The sequence below is a fragment of the Anguilla rostrata genome, chromosome 17 (genome assembly GCF_018555375.3).
Source record: "Anguilla rostrata isolate EN2019 chromosome 17, ASM1855537v3, whole genome shotgun sequence".
NCBI lineage: Eukaryota > Metazoa > Chordata > Actinopteri > Anguilliformes > Anguillidae > Anguilla > Anguilla rostrata.
In genome coordinates this window covers 19,243,527-19,262,571 of record NC_057949.1, presented here as the reverse complement: position 1 = coordinate 19,262,571, position 19,045 = coordinate 19,243,527, and the positions used below count along the sequence as shown (strand labels likewise).

General features: G+C 46.3%; 1 protein-coding gene across 3 annotated transcripts in view; it reads left to right on the top strand.

Moving 5' to 3' along the window:
* The window catches only part of pvalb6 (parvalbumin 6), a 43,533-nt gene that overhangs the window by 9,872 nt on the left and 14,616 nt on the right, over positions 1-19,045 (top strand). Inside the window, exon 2 of one of the 3 annotated variants that reach the window (XM_064315077.1) lies at positions 6,249-6,312. The exons of 1 other annotated variant lie outside the window; for it this stretch is intronic. The gene's annotated coding sequence lies outside the window, so the exon portion shown is untranslated. Of the gene's footprint in view, positions 1-6,153; positions 6,313-19,045 lie in introns of those variants that run through there. One more of the 3 variants, XM_064315076.1, reaches the window with a different exon arrangement.

Genomic DNA, 19,045 nt, shown 5'->3' with positions numbered 1-19,045 from the left:
GAATGGGGAAACGTAGCGGTAGTGACTGAATGATAAGGAACTGGGTTGCGCTGAGCTTTGTGCAATTGTGTTTCTCACTATGCGAGGGTGCGTTTTTGTCGTGTCACTTGCCCCCGGTCGTGATCTGAATCACTGGCTCATCCAGAGTCAGGTCCCACCCTTCATTAACACCTCACTTTGCGCCATAATGAGGTTCAACAATTAGCGAAATGTTCACCACTAATGTTCGCTAATTTCAGCCAGCAGTCTGAAAAGCTGGCATGCGTTGAAAGGAGAAGGATACCGTAGATTAAGACACCAGGACAGAACAAACCAGTGGACGGTTATTGGTTATAATTCATTTTATGATATGATTAATGGTTTAAAAATGTATTATAATAATATAATAATAATGGTTTTAATAATAAACATGGGGGGGGGGGGGTCAGTGTTGTTTCATGGTTAGAGAGCTCCAAGGTTGTTGGTGCAATTCCCAGATGGTCTACTACCACTGTACCCATAAGCAAGGTACCTGAATTGCTTCTGTAAAATATTTTGTGTAAATTTACTGTATGTAGCGAATGTATGCTGGGTTGGTCTGGAAAGATGGTCTGGTAAATGGCTGAAATGTGTGAGACCATGAAGGCTTGCTGGGTTTGATGTACATCAGACCTCAGGTCGACCAATGTCCACTGTTTCCCGCTGTTTCTTCAGCTTGAGAAATGGTCATTTCACGGTCACTCGGCGGTCATTCAACGTTTATTGAACAGTCATGAGGCGGTCATCCAGTTCCCTCCAGAGAGGTGAGCCCATCCTGCCTCGACTATGACCAACAACGCCAATCAGAGTCCCTCTCGGCTCTCAGCAAATGGGAAGCTTGTGCTTTGTCAGTGTGCACGTGCAGCCAGTTCCCACAAGTGACAAATTATCTGAAAATCTCCAGGTGAGTGAGACCAGGGAAAAGGAGGACTTGAGGCAGTGTCACAAAACAGAAAATAATATCAGCGCTGCATATTAAAGGCCATACAGTAAAATCAATTTCCCAGACAAATGAAATTCCTTTCGTGGGCTTTTTTTTGACAGTCACTGCACATTTTGTTTGATTCATTTAAACTGCCCTTGGAGCCCAGCATCACTGTTGCGCACACCTGTAAGGAAAATTCTCTTGACCCTGGTGAACCAAGGTCTTTACTCCCCAAAGATCTGTTTGTATTTCTCACAAAGGGTAGAATAGGGGGGGGGGGGGGGGATTCCTGGTTAATTTCCCAATCTGGCCACTTTATCCCCTTTTGCCTGTATAGTTCACTAAATTATTTTTCCCTGTGTGAACTTCACCTGCTGTGCATCAGGTGGAGGAATATTTGGGCTGGTTGAGTCCAACCCTCCTCTTTGTGCTTCTGTGAAATATGGCATATAAATACAACCTGTTAACATATAAACGTGACTCATTGTCATTATTGCACATGGCTTGGATCCATGGTGTGTATTTTTGCTTTTGTCCTCTCAAAGTTATTGAATACCGCTCCACGGTGTGCATCTTTGCTGTGTTTGAGGATCTATGGTTTGTACGGTCAGAGATTCTCCTCCATCATAATGGAGCCTGTTGACATGTGTTCACACACCATGGACAGTATTCTAGATGGGTCCCAGGTCTTGGTTCATTTACAATTCCGCGTTCTAAGCTGGTGCAATTTTTTTTTTAAAAGGAAAGAAAGAACTGATCTGGAGACTGAACAGGCAGCGTTCAAGTGTGAAGGACAAACAAACTGTGATGAGTGTGTTCACGTATCTGCATCAGCGCTGGCCTCTGTGGCCGGACGAAAGCCACGATCTTATCTGCTCTCTGGTCATCTCAGAAGGGAGGGAGAGAGTTCGCTCAACGTCTAGATGCTGCAGCCATTTGCAAACGCACGCAGTGGGGAGAGGCTGCAGCCATTTGCAAACGCACGCAGTGGCGAGAGGCTGCAGCCATTTGCAAACGCACGCAGTGGGGAGAGGCTGCAGCCATTTGCAAACGCACGCAGTGGGGAGAGGCTGCAGCCATTTGCAAACGCACGCAGTGGTGAGAGGCTGCAGCCATTTGCAAACGCACGCAGTGGGGAGAGGCTGCAGCCGTTTGCAAACGCACGCAGTGGGGAGCGGCTCCTCATCAATCTAAATCCTCTTCTGTGAAAGCGTGGAAAGGAGAGAGGGCCACAGAGCAGGCCCACGGCCCACGGCTCGCGGCTCCTGCCACGCGCTGGCACACGTTCTTGTGCAGCGTGTTTTGAATGGCCTGTCCAGCTCTGCATGCGCTCTGTGTCCACGCTGCCGGGGCTGTTTTCAGTATGTGCTCATATTAATGTTGCATGTTTCACATGGGATGGCTTCACAAAGCAATAATACTGGCAGTTAATACTTAAAAATTACTAATCTCATACATTCTGCTTATTAAATATCAGTAGCTAGTTTGCTAAATAATGAAGATAATAATCATTGTTACAGTAGTTATGGTAGTATTGATGATAATAAAATAACAATAATAATAATAATAATAATAATAATATAATCATCATCATCACAAGGAAACGTATTGATGTTTCTTAAACTGTCTGCTTTCTAAAGAACTTCCTGAAAGCGTGTGGTTTTTAGCTGTGAAGCCAAAGCCAAAATGACACCAGTATTAATAGATAAGAGAAGCTTGCTTCCTTTTTCTCTGTGGGCGCGACGGTGCATTTGTTTATCTGTTTATTTTTTCTTAACGTCCATTTTTCCATTTTCTTTCTCTCTTTTTCTTGGTAGTCCCCTCAGAGTTAAAAGCAGAATCCAATGGTGCAGTTAAAAAATAAAATAAAAGGCATTTTAGAACTTCAGATGTGATTTTGAGGCACTGCAGATCATTAGAAGAGCCATTGTTTTCACCAGTGCATTGTGGGGAATCTCCCTGCTCCCTTATGCATGTAATGAGCCCATTGCTTGATGTTTGGGGAACTCAGTGCTTATCTGACTTTCGACACCTCTGTTGCATTTTTTCAACTGAAATGCTGTTGGGCAAATCTTGTGACAACATCGCTCAATTCACAAAATGTTGCACACCTGAACTGAAATGCCTGCACAGATATGATATTTATGGCCGCGTATGTCTTTCTGTCTGAATGGTATGAAACCATGCCGGACACAGTGAATGCTTACAGTTAATTGTTAAATTGGAGCCATTTATTGGTTTAGAACACGAGTCATCTGATATCATGAAATCATGATGTCGTTACATAAAAGGCAGCTCCAATGCTCTGGACACCAACATGCAGAAAGATTTTTAATCCATTAAGATGGAGGGAGAGAAGCATGTGTTGCATCTGCACCCCTCATGAGACAAGAGTATTTCCCACACTGCACTTCCTTCCTCCTAGATTGTGAGAAATGATCAAATGCGTGTCTGATGTTTGATTCACACGCTCATATTTCCCCCCACGGCTGGAGCCAGTCGGGCCGACGGTCGGCACCTATTGTCCTCTCGTGTGAAAGAGCTCAACCCCCCGCCCCCCCCCACTCCCACCGACTCTAAACAAGTCAGGGCAGGCAAGATTTTTTCAGACATTTTCAGTTCTGTTGGCTGATTAAAAGACTTGAGTGTCGCGTAGTGTGAATTGGTCAAAGACTGAAATCCGGGACCGACCTTGGCAATAGCCAATGGGATTTAAGCTCAAGATGATGATAAACAGAACAGGCAGGAAGTGAAGTCACTTTAACAACAAGAACAACCATAATCCTTTTTGACCCTTCGCGTTTCTATGTGGTTTTGTGAAGTTTGGTGATGTTCAGAATTGGGCTAGTGAGTCCTCACGTGTGAATCCCTCAGCTTGTTCCTTCCCGCTCACCTTGTGCACACACGATCACGACGGCAAGGCAAGACTGATAGTCAAGACCAGCCGTTATGTCTGAACTGTCATCGTCAGTAACAACTGACGCCAAGTGTGAAGCAAGCAGTCAGTCTGGCATATATGTGTGGATGGACGTCAATATGTGCTGAAGCATACAGACCCTGTCCTGAGACAGGAACGGTGCCCATTGACTGTAGCAGAAAGGGAACATTCCTCCACCACCCCAAAGATTTTAGGAAAACCCCGAGTCAGCAAATGAGCACGCAATCATAACCAGACGTGGGTAACCCGGCTTCAAAGAGTAAAAAGACTGACCATGTATTTGCTCCACCAACATGCACTAAACCAGCTGCTTACAATAATTAGTTCTCCTATCATACTGAAGAGTTATGCTAATTAGAATCAGCTGGTTTAGTGTATGGTGCTGGAGAAAATACATGGTCAGTCTTTTTACTCTTTGAAGCCGGGTTAAGTTAATTCGAGATTTATAGATCACATGTGCGTAAGTTACAAATGGGCTTCTTAGGACCTGCATAAGCAAGGTTTTTTATGCTCAGTATCTTTTATGAATCGAACGTAAGCACACCGTCGGAAATGATCGAAGACTAAGTTCAAGTATAAATCTAAGAACATTTTTATAAATGAGGCCCCTGCTGGCTCCCTGTCAGCACAGTAAACAGTCTGTTTCCCCTTGGGGGTCTGATAAGGGACACACTTGTGTGAACTACCCCATAGGTTCTTAACTTTAGCCACTTAGCAACTTTTGCATTGGACATTCAGGGGTTGATATCTGCTGTTGCCACCTGAGGAATCTGAACCAAAGAGATTTGAATCTCTTTGTCTGAACCTGGCATCTGGGCCTGGTGTTTCTTGGTGTTTGGTGTGCACAGGGTCTAAAGGTTTTGTCTTACAGCTCATCCGATATTTACATTTTCATCCCTGGCTTTTTGGAATATTTTGATATCTTTTGGTTTTTTAACTTTGAACTTGTTTTGCTTGGGTCTATTTTGGAGAAACCAGCCGTGGTTTAGTATTTTCTTGTCTTAATTTCTTTTGCGACTGTAACTTGTCCATGTCTGTGGCATTAATTGTTTTTGTAAAGACTGTCAACGTTCATCTAGATTAGACTTTGCATACTTGTTGTAATTTAATAAATCTCTTCATTTTAATCTGAGTCTTACATTCTGATATAGGTTGATCTAACTCTGCCTATCAAATTCATCAATTTATCCTCACTTCCTCAACAACACATACATATGCACACTTGCACACAGAAAGGCACACTCACATGCGCACACACACACTCGCATGCACTCCAATGCATGGACACACAGTATGCCGTGCTTCCGTATCAAACACATCAAACCTGTACACACTCACACCTCTGAGTTTCACTGTGGCAGGTGTTGACTCACTGTAGCTGCACAGTGGAAACCAAACAATTAGCACCGATTTCCTGGATGGGATTGTGCTCTTAACCTGCTCGATGGCCTCAGCTGAACCCACTCCCCATAATCCCAGTATGAGCTCCCGCTGATCTGGGATGAAATATAGATAGGCTCAATAAAATGGTTTTGTTAACGGCAGGCAACTTTTGTCATTGGGCATGGCACAGTTTCAAATATTCGGCAGTACGGTCCAGAGTGCTGCTGGGTTCATATCTACCAAACTCTGTTTTGGATTGGAGCCCACAACCCTTTCTAATCAGGATCTCCAGCCCAGTGCTGCTCTGACCGCAGCCCTCATCTTATCCCTTCTCTGAAGCAGGGTTACAAACGAAACTCGGCACTCCCACCTAGTGGACAAAATGTGCACTAACATCTTTGGTCGCAATGCTGTCAATGATGATGATGATGGTGGTGGCTGTATTTCCAGTCTACTATTCTGACTATCCCTTCCTGCCTTACATATGTACATGCCCTCATGTTCATGCCTGGCTACGTGGCTCAGTCAAAGAAACTTGTTCCATCCTCAGTCCTTCATTCACCTTGCCTGACTCAGTCTTACTTTTCTTCTCTTAATTCCTTTCTTTTTTTCTCTCTCTCTCTCTTTCCCTCTATCTCTTCAGCTGCCTTCCCTTGCCTGCTCCCTTCCCTCTCTTCTCCTCTCCCTCTCTCCTTCTCTCCCTTCATCCATCTCTCCGTCTCTCCTCCTCTCCCTCTCTCCTGCTCTTTTTTCCTTTTCTCTCTATCCTGCCTTCTTTTTTTCGGTCCCTCCCCTGTCCTGCGATCCCTCCTCCTCCACATCACTCCACTCCCTCCTATCCTAAAACAGTGCCCCTCCCTCTCTCCCTCCCTCCCTCCCTCCCTCCTTTATCTGTCCATCTCTGTCCCTCTCTCCCCTTCAGCTCACCCCATACATTTGGTGTTCTCCCCTCTCTCTGAAGCGGAGCGTTTTTTTTTTCTCCAGCTCGCGAGTTCTTGCACGGCTGCAGCTCCCGCCGAAGTCTAACTGCACCTGGGGACACACAGAGGTGAGAGGGAGAGACTCCCAGTGCCGCAGCGGAGAGAGGGAGCGAGGGAGGGAGCGGGAGAGAGAGAAAGAGAGCGAGGAGTGGAAGAAAGCAGAGCGAGTGATAAAGTAAAGAAAGAAAAGTGCAGGGAAGCAATTGCGCTGTGTATCAGATGCATAGAGAAAGAGAGAGGCAGAGAGAGGGAGGGAGAAAGAGAGGGAGAGACAGTGTGTGAGAGAGAGAGAGATTATGTGTAGGGATTGGGGCATAAGCAGTGTTAAAGCAGAGTAGAGAACTGTTTGATGCATGGGATGCTGCCGGCTGCATCCAGAAACCCGAGAGAGTGAGAGAGAGAGAGAGAGAGGGAGGGAGGGAAGAATGAGAGGAGAGAGTGATGGATGAGATGGAGAGATGCAGTAAAGAGAGAGGCAGAGACGGAAAGATGCAGAGACACTACTCTCTTAACAAGATGCTGTTTGTGTAGATGAAAGGGCTTATATTGTCATTGGTATGTATGTGGTATGTATATAGTACTGGGTCGCTGTTCCCATTTGGGTCTCATTCAGAAAATGAGTGTGAGCGATGAGTGTGTGCGTCTGAATGAGAGGGGTCCGATCAGTGTGTGTATGTGTGAATCTGAATGAGAGGGGTCTGATCAGTGTGTGTATGTGTGAATCTGAATGAGAGGGGTCTGATCAGTGTGTGTATGTGTGAATCTGAATGAGAGGGGTCCGATCAGTGTGTGTATGTGTGAATCTGAATGAGAGGGCACTGGTGAGTGTGTGCGTCTGAATGAGAGAGGACCAATCTGTGTGTGCGCGTGTGTGAGCGTGTGTGCGTGTGTGTCTGAATGAGAGAGGATCAATCTGTGTGTGCGCGTGTGTGCGTGTGTGTCTGAATGAGAGAGGATCAATCTGTGTGAGCGCGTGTGTGCGTGTGTCTGAATGAAAGAATACCAATCTGTGTGTGCACGTGTGTGTGTGCACATGTGTGTGTGCGTGTGTGCGCGTGTGTGTGTGTGTGTCTGAATGAGAGAGGACCAATCTGTGTGTGCGTGTGTGTGCGTGTGTCTGAATGAGAGAGGACCAATCTGTGTGTGTGCGTGTGTGTCTGAATGAGAGAGGACCAATGAGTCAGTGTGTGGCTGAATTGGACAGGGCCGATGAACATGTACATCTGACTAAGAGTGGACTGGTGTGTGTGTGTGTGTGTGTGTGCGTGCGTGTGTGCGTGTGTGCGTGTGCATGCATGTATGTGTGTGCTTGTGTGCGTGCGTGTGCATGCATGTGTGTGTGTGCCTGCATGTTTGCGTGTGTGTGAGTGTGTGTGTATGTGCATGCATGTATGCGTGTGCTTAAATGAACAAAAGGAGATCTTCCAATAAGCATAGCTGGACTTGATTCACAAAACATGGTGCACACACATACTCACACACACAGGCAGAATGAGAGAGAAGACAGGATTATCTATCCTTGGCGTTAGTGTGGTGGTGGTCTTCGGAGGGGTGGGGCAGTATGAATACGCTGGGGAAAAAAATGCAAAAATGGATGAGTTATTTAGCATGTATAGTGTGATCAGAAGTCCGTTTTTTTGCTTTTTCTCACACCTGTCCCCTATAAATATTTACAGAGCAAACTTCAGCATTATGGAAGCATGGGGTCATTGCCCAAAATGAGAAATGAGTCAATTACAATCTGATATTATTCTGGGATGTGTTCAATACACGAGTGCATCCAAGACCTTGAGCGAGCTGAAGAGACAGAGAAAGCGGAGAAAGGGACAGAAAGAGCCGTCACAAAGGAGAAAGTGGACAGAGCAAAACGCTGAAGCTGTTCGTGAGGACTATAATTCCCCTGCAATGAAAACATTTCTCGTTCAGGCTTGGCCAGTGCATGTTTCTGTTACTATGTGTCTCATGCTTACTGTGTGTGTGCGGGTGTGTGTGCATGTGAGTGTGTGTGTGTGTGTGTGTGTGCGCATATGTGTATGTGTGCGTGCATGTGCATATGTGCGTTTGCGTGTGTCTGTGTGTGAGCATGCATGTGTGTGGTTGCTGTGTGTGGTTTGATGAGTGTGTTTTGGTGTGTTGTGAGTGTGAGTGTGTGTTGGTGTGTGTTTGTGTGTGTGTGTGTACGTGTGTAAATGAGTGTGTGGTGTGTGTTAGGTGTGTGTGTGTGTACGTATGTAAATGAAGGGGTGTGTGGTATGTGTGTAAGTGAGAGTGTGTGTGTGTGTGTACGTGTGTAAATGACAGTGTGTGTGTGTGTGTGTGTGTGTGTGTGTAAATGAGAGTGTGTGTGTGTGTGTATGTGTGTAAGTGAGAGTGTGTGTGTGTGTGTGTGTGTACGTGTGTAAATGACAGTGTGTGTGTGTGTGTACGTGTGTAAATGAGTGTGTGTGTGTGTACGTATGTAAATGAAAGTGTGTGTGTGTGTATGTGTGTAAGTGAGAGTGTGTGTGTGTGTGTACGTGTGTAAATGACAGTGTGTGTGTGTGTGTGTGTGTGTGTGTGTGTGTGTGTGTGTGTAAATGAAAGTGGTGTGTGTGTGTGTGTGTGTGTGGATTGTGGGGGGGTGTGAGAGTGTGTGTGTGTGTGTACGTGTGTAAATGATGTGTGTGTGTGTAGTGTGTAAGTGAGAGTGTGTGTGTGTGTGTGTGTGTGTGTGTGTGGGATTGTGTGCTCTGTGCTCTGTCCATTAGCTCCTGGCAGACACGTTATTCCTGCACCAGTCTGCGCTGTAGTTAATGAAGCGAATTTCAACCTTGACTCAGACAGAGGCTAAATAATGTGTGAGAATATGGTGAACCTCCTGGAGTACCAACCCGCCCGAGTTTACTAATCCACCAGAGTTTACCAACCCACCACAGATTACCATTCTGTTCACCCACCTCTGTGTGTGTGTGTGTGTGTGGTGTGTGGTGTGTGGTGTGTGTGCATGAGAGAGAGCGACAGAGAGAGTGTGTGTGGGTGTGTGTGTTTGTATGTGAGAGAGTGAAAGAGGATGTGGGAAACTGTGTGAGAGAGAGAAAGAGCGAATGTATTTACGTGTGTGTGTGTGAGAGAGAGAGAGAGAGAGAGAGAGAGTGTGTGTGCATGTACGCGAGTGTGTGCGCACGCGTGTGACTGTGTGTGTGTGTGTGTGTGTGTGTGTGCTTCAGCTTCTGAAGTGGGCTGAAATGCTTGTGTAGGAGTGTGTAGGTGAGATGCTGTTAGATAGTATCAGCTCTTGCATTGGCAGCTGTGAAGTGCCTGTTTGAATGAATGTGGGCAGACTATCAGGCAGCCCTGCCAAACTGTCACCTCCAAACCGTAAGGACGCATGTCCATGATGGAAATCCAGCACTTGGATTCGCAGAAAGATGAAACTGCCCTACAAGCGAAGCAGAATTTAGTACCGGCAATAAACAGGGTGATTCAGCTTCTCTGTAATGCCAGCTTAAAAAATACCCTTTTTTCAAATCAAAAAAAGTTTTCATATGAAATATTCAGTATTTTGTAAACATTTCAAAGGGAAATAATTATGCATTTTGCATGTTCAAAATATATATTTTTTTTAATGTGCAGCTTGGTCATTTTTTAACCTCGTTTGTTGGAAATAAAATGCCCTTCCCTGACTTTTTTCTACGAAAAAGAGCAGACAGCCAGCAGGCAGGGTGCAGAGAGGGCTGCAGATAAGGATGGGATGACCGTACAGGCGGTGCCATGGTGGGGATCTGAACCCTCCGCCACATGGACGGGTGGCGTGGGGGCGGGGGGGGATTCATAAACGGGTTGACAGCCGGCGCCGCCCTGCTGGCTACACCGCACGTCCCAACTGACTTTTTTAAAGTGTAAGGCTTTTGATGTTAATTGTACCGTGCAAAGTGCCTTAATTAAAACACAGATTGATTGGTTTAGTTTGACACTCAATGCCAGCTCATTACAGTGTTAGGGCGCTTGCGTTCCCCCCCCCCCCCCCCAACTCTCTCCCTGTCCCTTAAGACAATTATAGTTGGCGTAAATGGATTCGCTGTTTCACCGTGTCCACTTTCTCCTCAAAGTGACATCTGAGGCTCTTTCTCTCTCTCTCTCTCAGTTCAGGGGGGATTTATTGGCTGGACAACCAAGGTAGTATTGCCAAAGGCCGAAATGAACATATAAATGACACACAACACCAGGCGAACTATGACTGCTCAGCTAACATACAATCACCAAGACTTCACACCAAAAAATTAAAACAGCAACACTTGTGTAAGTTTTGCACTTCTGTAAAGTTGCTGTGGCTCAAAGAATGTGTGAAATGATTGCATTGCTTGTTCTCTCTTTCTCTTTCACAAACGAACGCACACACGTCTACACACATGCCCTTCTTCCGCTCTCTCTCTTGCTCTCCATCACTCTCTCCCTCCCTCTCACTCTACCTGTTTCTCCCTCACTTTCTCTCTCTCCCTCACTCAATTCATTACATTACATTACATTACAGGCAATTCATCTATCTCTCCCTTGTTTTGATCCATCTCTTTCCCTTGCTTGATCTGTTTCTCTCTCTCTTTCTATCCCTTTCTCCCTTGTGTGGAGTCCACAGAGACAGAACTGAAGCGCTTGACACAGTTTCTGTAGTTTTATTTTTGTGTAAAAAGAATGTGGTGGGAATGCAGGGCAGCTTTTGGACTGAGGATGATGAGGGTGAGGACGATGGGTCGGAGGTCCGTTTCTGCTCAGGGGCTGCTGTAGGGGACGGCTCAGACCGCTCCAGCTCATCAGTCGGAGGCTCAGTCAAAACTCGCAGCCACCTGCTGCTAAATCTGTCTGTATTTTGCCACCAAATGTCAGCCATCGCAGCCTCCAATGTTGGACCACATAGCAGCTCTGGTGTGATAAATGCAGACGGGGATGTGGACGCTAGCTGCATTATGAAGGTGTGGGGGTGTGTGTGTGTGGGGGGGGTGATTGTGCTTTTAGCTGCGTAATATGGTACTGCACAATAATGGCTCAGTAATGGCGATTATATAACAGACCATTACATACTCACATTCACACTCTACAGAAAGAGAGGGAGGCATGGTCACATTTCACCAGTTTGCCAGGCCCACAGACAACTGCAATGCTGCGCCCTCACAGTATGCATTTATTTCTGTTCAGTAAATCAAGAACACTACATTCTCTCTCTTTCTCTCACTCTCACCCACTCACTCGCGCACTCACTCACTCATTCCACTCACACACACACACACACACACACACACCACATGAAAAAAAAAAAAACACGTTTCTTAGGTAAAAGTGAAGAGTCCACAAATCTATTTAGAGTTTTGGCCACGTTGAAAGGGCAGGTATTCTTAGCCCAGATGAGAAGTCAAAGGGTCCCAATCCAAGAATAGAGCCGGCCCAGTCGCGAGAGCTGGCGCAGGAGCTGGAGATTCCAATTAAAGCACACATGACCTCCTAAATGAGATTGACAGGGAGCCGAGAGTCTGCTGGGAAGCCGGCAAAGTGGATTGAAACCTTTTTTTGTTCATTACGAATTTTAAAAATATATTAACTGGATAAAGTGACCCATTTCAGACACGTCGCTTAAACATGTCAGTTTTTTGGGACAGACGTTACATCATCAAAAAGCTTCACAATGGGTTTCTTTTGAGCGGAAGATCAGGTTGTGAATTTGATATAACATATAGCTATAGACACAAGGAATTGGCCAAATACCAGGGAGACCAGACTTGATCAATTAACAATCAATCTTCATTTTGTACGGCGCCATTTACAAACAAGTGGTCAGGTCACACACCACTCCTTTACATTGAGCCACTTCACAGAAAAAAACATACAATTGTTCCTTGACCTCTAAACCCTGACCCTGCTCACACACCAGACAAATATACAGCTGTTTAGACCCCACCAACCGAACTAAAAGGCTATGCTGTTACACACTGTATACTGTAAATAAAGTTGATTCTACTTATTATTGTCTACCGATTAGCAAGAGTCTCTTGTTGACTCTTGCAGTCATTGTATTGAACACAGGCTGTTCGGGCCACCCTGGATGAGGGACTGCCGGGCACTTTGTCTGCATAGTAGCGCAGAAAATATCAGGACAAGGCGACACACATCACCTCCAGCTCTCACCTCCATCTCTGAGAGTGGAGGAGACGGAGGAGAGCTATGGGCAGCCGGGTGAATCTGTCTGCTCGCTGCCGATAATACTCTCTAGCGCATGAACAACCGTGAAATAAAGAAACGCTTTCATTCTACGCATTTACCTCTGATATTGACACACAGAGTAAATTACAATCTGTGTGTGTGTGTGTGTGTGTGTTATCATTTGTGTGTGTGCGCATGCCCATGTGCCCATTAGTTTCAGTCAGATGTGTGTGTGTTTTTGTGTGTGTGTGTGTTTGTGTACGTGTGCGTGTGTGTGCGTGCACATGCCCATGCCCATGTGCATGTTAGTTTTGATCAGTGGGTCTTAGTTTCAGACAGTATTTGTATGTGTGTGTGTGTGTGTGTGTGTGTGTGTGTGTGTTAGTTTCAGACAGTGTTAGTGTCCTGTCAGTAATTGTGTGTGTGTGTGTGAGAGAGAATGAGAGAGAGAGAATGGGGCTCTTGATCTACTGAAGAGAAGTCGGTGCATAGTCCTGAGAGTGTGTCCTGTGTGTGCGGCTGTGTGTGAGGGTGCAGCATTGCGGTTGCTTGTGGGCCTGGCAAGCCGGTGGAGTGAGACCATGTGACAGTGCGTCTCTCTCTTTCGGCAGCGAGGGCAAGCAAGACTGTGGTGGCCTCTGGTCCAGCCCAGTCAGTGGAGTGTGAACGCGCGTCTCTGGCGCTGGCGCTCTGTGAGTGTGACGGGTGACGGGCGGCACTGCGGCTAGGCGATGGCTCAGCCCGGCCGCTGGACTGTGACCAAGTGCCCTTCTCATTTCATTCTTGTGTAAGTGTGAGCAATACTGTGATCACCTCTCGTGTGTGTGTGTGTGTGTGTGTGCACATGTGTGCACATGTGTGCACGTGTGTGCACGTGTGTAGCTGTTTGTGTGTGTGTGTGTGTGTGTATGCAGTTCATTGCAGTGGATTTATAGTCCTGATGAATAGCTATACCTTTTTTTCCTTGTCCACTTTCAGCTTCTCAGAGTGCTGCTATGTGATGTTTCTTTCTGTCTCTTTCGCTCTCTGTCTTTCTGTCTCTCCATCCCTCTCTCTCCCTTTCACTCCCTCTCTTTCACTCCCTCATTTTCCTTTTCTTTCCCTCTCTCCCCTCTCTTTCACACTTGCTGCATCACTCTCTCTTCCTCCCCTTTTCCCCTCTCTCTCTCTCTCTCTCTCTAGCTGAGTGAACATACGCAGCACTACAGTCTCTTTTGTTTCATTGCGGGACTCCTTGTTGTGGTTCAAGGTCAATCGAAGTTTACACTATGCTGCATCAACTGCTGTCAAACAAACGAATGCGCACACACACACACACACACACACACACGCACACATGCACACACACATGGAGCACATACACATGCACACACACACACACACACACACACACACAGCCTACACGCACAGCACGCACACACAAATACAGCACACGCGCTCACACACACGCACACACACACGTACACATACATACAGCACACAAAGCATGGGGCGACATAGCTCAGGAGGTAAGACCGATTGTCTGGCAGTCGGAGGGTTGCCGGTTCAAACCCCGCCCTGAGCGTGTCGTAGTGTCCTTGAGCAAGACACCTAACCCCTAACTGCTCTGGCGAATGAGAGGCATCAATTGTAAAGCGCTTTGGATAAAAGCACTATATAAATGCAGTCCATTTACCATTTACCAAAGCACACGCCTGCATGCATAGACACACACACAGCCTACACGCACAGCACAGCACAGCACATACACGGAGCACATACACACACACACACACACACATACAGCACACGCGCTCACACACACACGCACACATGCATACAGCACACAAAGCATGGGGCGACATAGCTCAGGAGGTAAGACCGATTGTCTGGCAGTCGGGTTGCTGGTTCAAACCCCGCCCTGGGCGTGTCGAAGTGTCCTTGAGCAAGACACCTAACCCCTAACTGCTCTGGCGAATGAGAGGCACCAATTGTAAAGCGCTTTGGATAAAACCGCTATATAAATGCAGTCCATTTACCATTTACCAAAGCACACGCATGCATACATACACACACACGCACAGCACACACACACACATACAGCACACGCGTACACACACACACACACACAAGCATGCATACACACAGTAGTAAATACTGACACTTCTTTCCAACTACTTTTCAAGACTGCGGTGTCCAGATATGGTGCTCTGTTGAAGTTGGAAGTGTTGCCGCTGACAATAGTCCTGTCTAATTAGTATCCCAATTAGACTACCAGCAGGAGACCTAATAATGACTACAATAAGGTTAGCTAAATATACACGCAGAAAACAAGAGAAGCTTTCAGCTCAGCCTTGCAGGGAAGGTGCTGCTTTAGAGTCGGAGCGCACGCCTTCCTCACTAGAATATAAAGTGCGCTTCGAAACGATGAAAAAAGTACATCCCAAGAAAAGCGAGATGTTCAAGGAGAACAGAGAAAGAGACAGAGAGAGAGAGAAGAGAGAGAGAGAGAGAGAGAATAACAACAGTCATTTGGCAGACGCTGTTAGCCAAATCAGCTTTTAAAAAAGTACATTTAACATGATAGGCAAACACTTCAAGATCTTGAGATAAGATAAGTTGCAATGAGTGCTGCTGTCAAGGCGCGTGCTCAAAGCCCTGTGAAATAAAGGGAGTTATGTGTGTGTGTGTACAGTATGTACTGTATGTTACCCCATATGTAAAATAATGTGAAAATGGGGCAGACTCCATGACACTCCATGGGGGGGTGGGGGTGAGGGGTGGTTGACAGTAAACGTATTTGAATCCAAAACAAACACGTATTTGACCCAGGTCTGATACTTGTAGAGTGCTTTCTTGGTCTGTGGTGTATGGGACCGGTACATTACAGTCCATTTTCCCCCATACCTACCTGTGAATTGGTACCCCCCACCAGGGGGTCAGTGCAGGGTTAAGTAGGCAGTATACTCCAAAGGACGTGCAAACTTTTCTAAACAAGCCACCGGCGAACACCGTGGTCAGTACATTCAAAACGAACTCCCTGTACTTTGTTTTATGTGACTCCAAGCCGCTTACTTCCTAGAAATTGCAGCATCGATTTCTGCACTCACAGCGACCTAATTCCATAAATGTTACGAAACCATATGTTGCAAAACTATTTTGTTGAAATAAAGGACACAATTGAATCAATTTCAACAGTTGTATTTGTACATTATAGCAGTTTTGTTACAGCATATAGGCCAAGGGAAAAATGTATCCAGGCATATTATAGGCACAATGAAAAAAGTGCTAAAATGCGCAAAACACAACACAAAATGGAAAAAAGTTATTAAAGAAATACAACGTGCACATTTTTCTTCTTAAAAAAGTAATTTCAACGCCAATAATTATTCATCCCCTCCCTATAGTCTTTGTCAACTTCATCATCAGATTGCAATGAATGAATTTTGTGTGATTATATGTGTGAAATTTGTTTTGCTATGCTTAATCGAGAAATTTTTATCAAAGCTTTGGTCATTCTGTTGCACTGAGCAATAGTGGCAGAGGAGAGAGAGTCATGTTCACTCGATCAACCAACCAAGAGGATGCTGTCATGGGACAGAGTGTGGTATAGTGGTTAGGGGTGCGGACTTGCAGGCCCAGACCCTTGGGTCAGGCGCTGCTGTCGTGATCATGAGCAAAGATCCTCAACCTCAGCCTCTTCTGAAATTATCCTGCTCTCATCAGTGGATGGCAAACGTGGAGAAAATAATAATAATGATGATAATATGCAAATGATCCAGAACAAGGACGCCTGCATTGGAAATATGTCACTAGAATGTTAAACTCAGACGGAATGGTGGGTGGGGGGGGGGTGTGGGAAGTGCAACTTCTTGGTGTTATGACCCCCCCCCCACAGTAAAAAAAGGAGATCATTCTAGACGTTTATATCCTGGAGTGAAGATTGGAGAGCAACATTAAGTCCTGAAGGCTTTTATCTTGGGCAGAACAAGCATTAGGGCTGGCAGTCGCGTATAAATCCCGCTCCGCTGTTTTTTTCCCGCCCTGCGGACGGTGCGGCAGTGTGGTGGCGTCGGCCGTACGCGGTGAGGGGCCGGAGAGCACCGTGACGCCGCCCAGGTGTCCACCGTAGCAACAGTTGTCAATGAGTCATAGCAGAGTTTCCATTCTCATCAAAGACGCTGTGCTTTTTGTGATGTGATGCTGTATGTAGCACCACAGCAAACGGATCAATGCAGTATATCCCATGAGTCTTATTTTTTCACTTAGGGACTGGTTTGCCAAGACCTTTAGAATGTGCAAAATCTTTTGGTTTTTCACACAGAGAAATGTGGTCAGTATGTGTCAGTGTGCAACTTATGTGAGCTGGTGATTGTCCAATTATTGTCTGAAAAGCAAAGCTTGTTCTTATATCAAGTCATCCTCCATGAAAATAAATTGGGATAATTTCAAGTTGTTTCGGTTAGATAGTTCTCAGCATTAATGACCTGTCATTATATAACTCTCCGGTCATTAGAAACTAGAACTCGAAGCGTTTCAGCGGCCACTGTGACGCTGACCTTTGACTTAGGGACCTGAAAATGGAGAGAACCATTCTGAGGAACCCTGGGGTAAAAGACATTCCCAAAAATTGTCCCAAAATCAATTAAACTGGCTGTGCCAGAGAGCAGAACTGCCCGTGTTGGAGCCCAGATCTGATTTTGATGGACAGTGAAACTGACTGTGTTAGATATCAGACCTGAGTGTGTTGGAAAGCAGAAATGACTGTGTCAAAGATCAGAGAGCGCATTATGCGATAAAGCTGCAGAAGCAGAGGTTAGAGGGATACAGGCGGCTCGAGGACGCGACGGTCCTTCACCTGCTTTCCGGATTATCTCTGTGCAAAACTTGAGATGACACTTAAGAGGCCACATTTGTCACACTTTATCTGTGACAGGGAATTTTCCCTCCAGATTAAGCATGAAACGACACATCGCAGCGCGGCGTCAGCCGGTGCGACCGCTTCGCCGAGCGTGGAGCTGGAGCCCGAGCCGAGCCGCACGTTTCTCTCAGGTACTGTATAATTAAGAGTCGAGACGCTGAGCGTCGTCTGTCTGCTCTGCTGTAATTGCGTTTGGTACACCTGGGCTGGAGGAACAGACTTAGTATTAACGGAATGACAGAGAGAGCTAACCAGTGAAACCAGTACCTCAGCAGGAGAGGAGGAGATGCAACGTTCCATTGCTGTTCTGATGTATTTATGTTTGCGTTTCATTAAAATGTCATTACGGATGTCAATGCTTTGGCAACACAAATGTGTGTACTTGTCGTATCAGTGAAAACAAATCTCAACTTCTTGATAGAATGATAGAAAGAGAGGAGAGAGAGAGAGAGAAGGAGAGAGGGAGGGAGAGAGGGCGACAGCTGAGACCTCTATCCTGAAATGAGTCCCCTCGGTCAAATGGCGTTGAAACCAAGAGAGGAAGACGTGCAGAGAGAGAGGAAGACAGATGAAGGGGGTCCTGGGTGCATCTCACAGCCACGGCTGGTTATAGAAAAAAAAGAATTACGTATCGCCCCCTCCACCCCCCTTAAATATTGAATCACATCTTCTAAAAAAAGCCCAATGGGTAAAAAAAGCAGGGTTGATGAATGAAGGAGGGAGAATGGAGGGAGGGAGAGAGGGCTGAGGGCGGGCTGACGCGGGGCTGACGGCCCGGTGCAGGACAGGCCGTGCTGAGATGGTGATTTAGAGGGGGTCGGGACGAGGCCGCGCATCATCACGGCGGCGTAATGCGGGGAACCGCTCGCCTCTCCCAAATCAAACACATTTGTCTACAATTTCGCGGTCCCCTGGACACAGCGATGCCGCCGGGCCTCCTGGGACCGCCGCGGCGTCCGAGCTGAGGTTCGGAGCCCAGGAAAGGAGAGACGGGGACGCTATACCCTTTCCGAAAATGGGCCGCATTCAAATTCGAAGCATATCGGTTATTGTTAGCTTCCCGTCCGTTATTTTGCATTGTCACACTGGGTTTTGTGTGTTCTCTCATTGGACTTTACCCACTGAAGGTAAACTGCTGACCGTAGTGATAATAATGAACGGCAACGCCCTAAGCATGTATACATACATTACATTATTGCGATGCCAGAATTAATTAATGTAAAACATATTTATGCGTTTCTATAATTCACGTAATTACTTTTCCCATGTGTTGACATATGAAGCTTTTCCACTCCGGATCATACAATAAAACGGTGCGTGTCGTCGAGTATATTCACAAGTTTTTTGACATGCACGTTTAACGAAATACAATTGCTCGAACTGCTGCAATTAAATGAATGCTTTTTTTGCATTTGCATTTGAAATTCAAACCCGGAAAGGTAATTTTTTTTAAGAAATGCTGAGTCATGCAGGTGTAGTATTGGATTCCCATGGCACGACTCCCGCTGTATCCTTGTCAGGCGGAAAGGCGGAGACGGAGAAAACGATGATGATGAGGGTTGCCGCGGACTGGGAAGGAAAACGGGCGCTTGCCTCTCGTCGCCGTGCGCTTTTACAGCTCCTCGTGTGCCCAGTAACTCTCCGGGGTCCCTGACGATACCTGCGAGAGCAGGTTTCTCGTCTGAATTGAATTGTGCCCCATTCCCCCTCGCCCCTCGGGCGTCCCTTCAGAT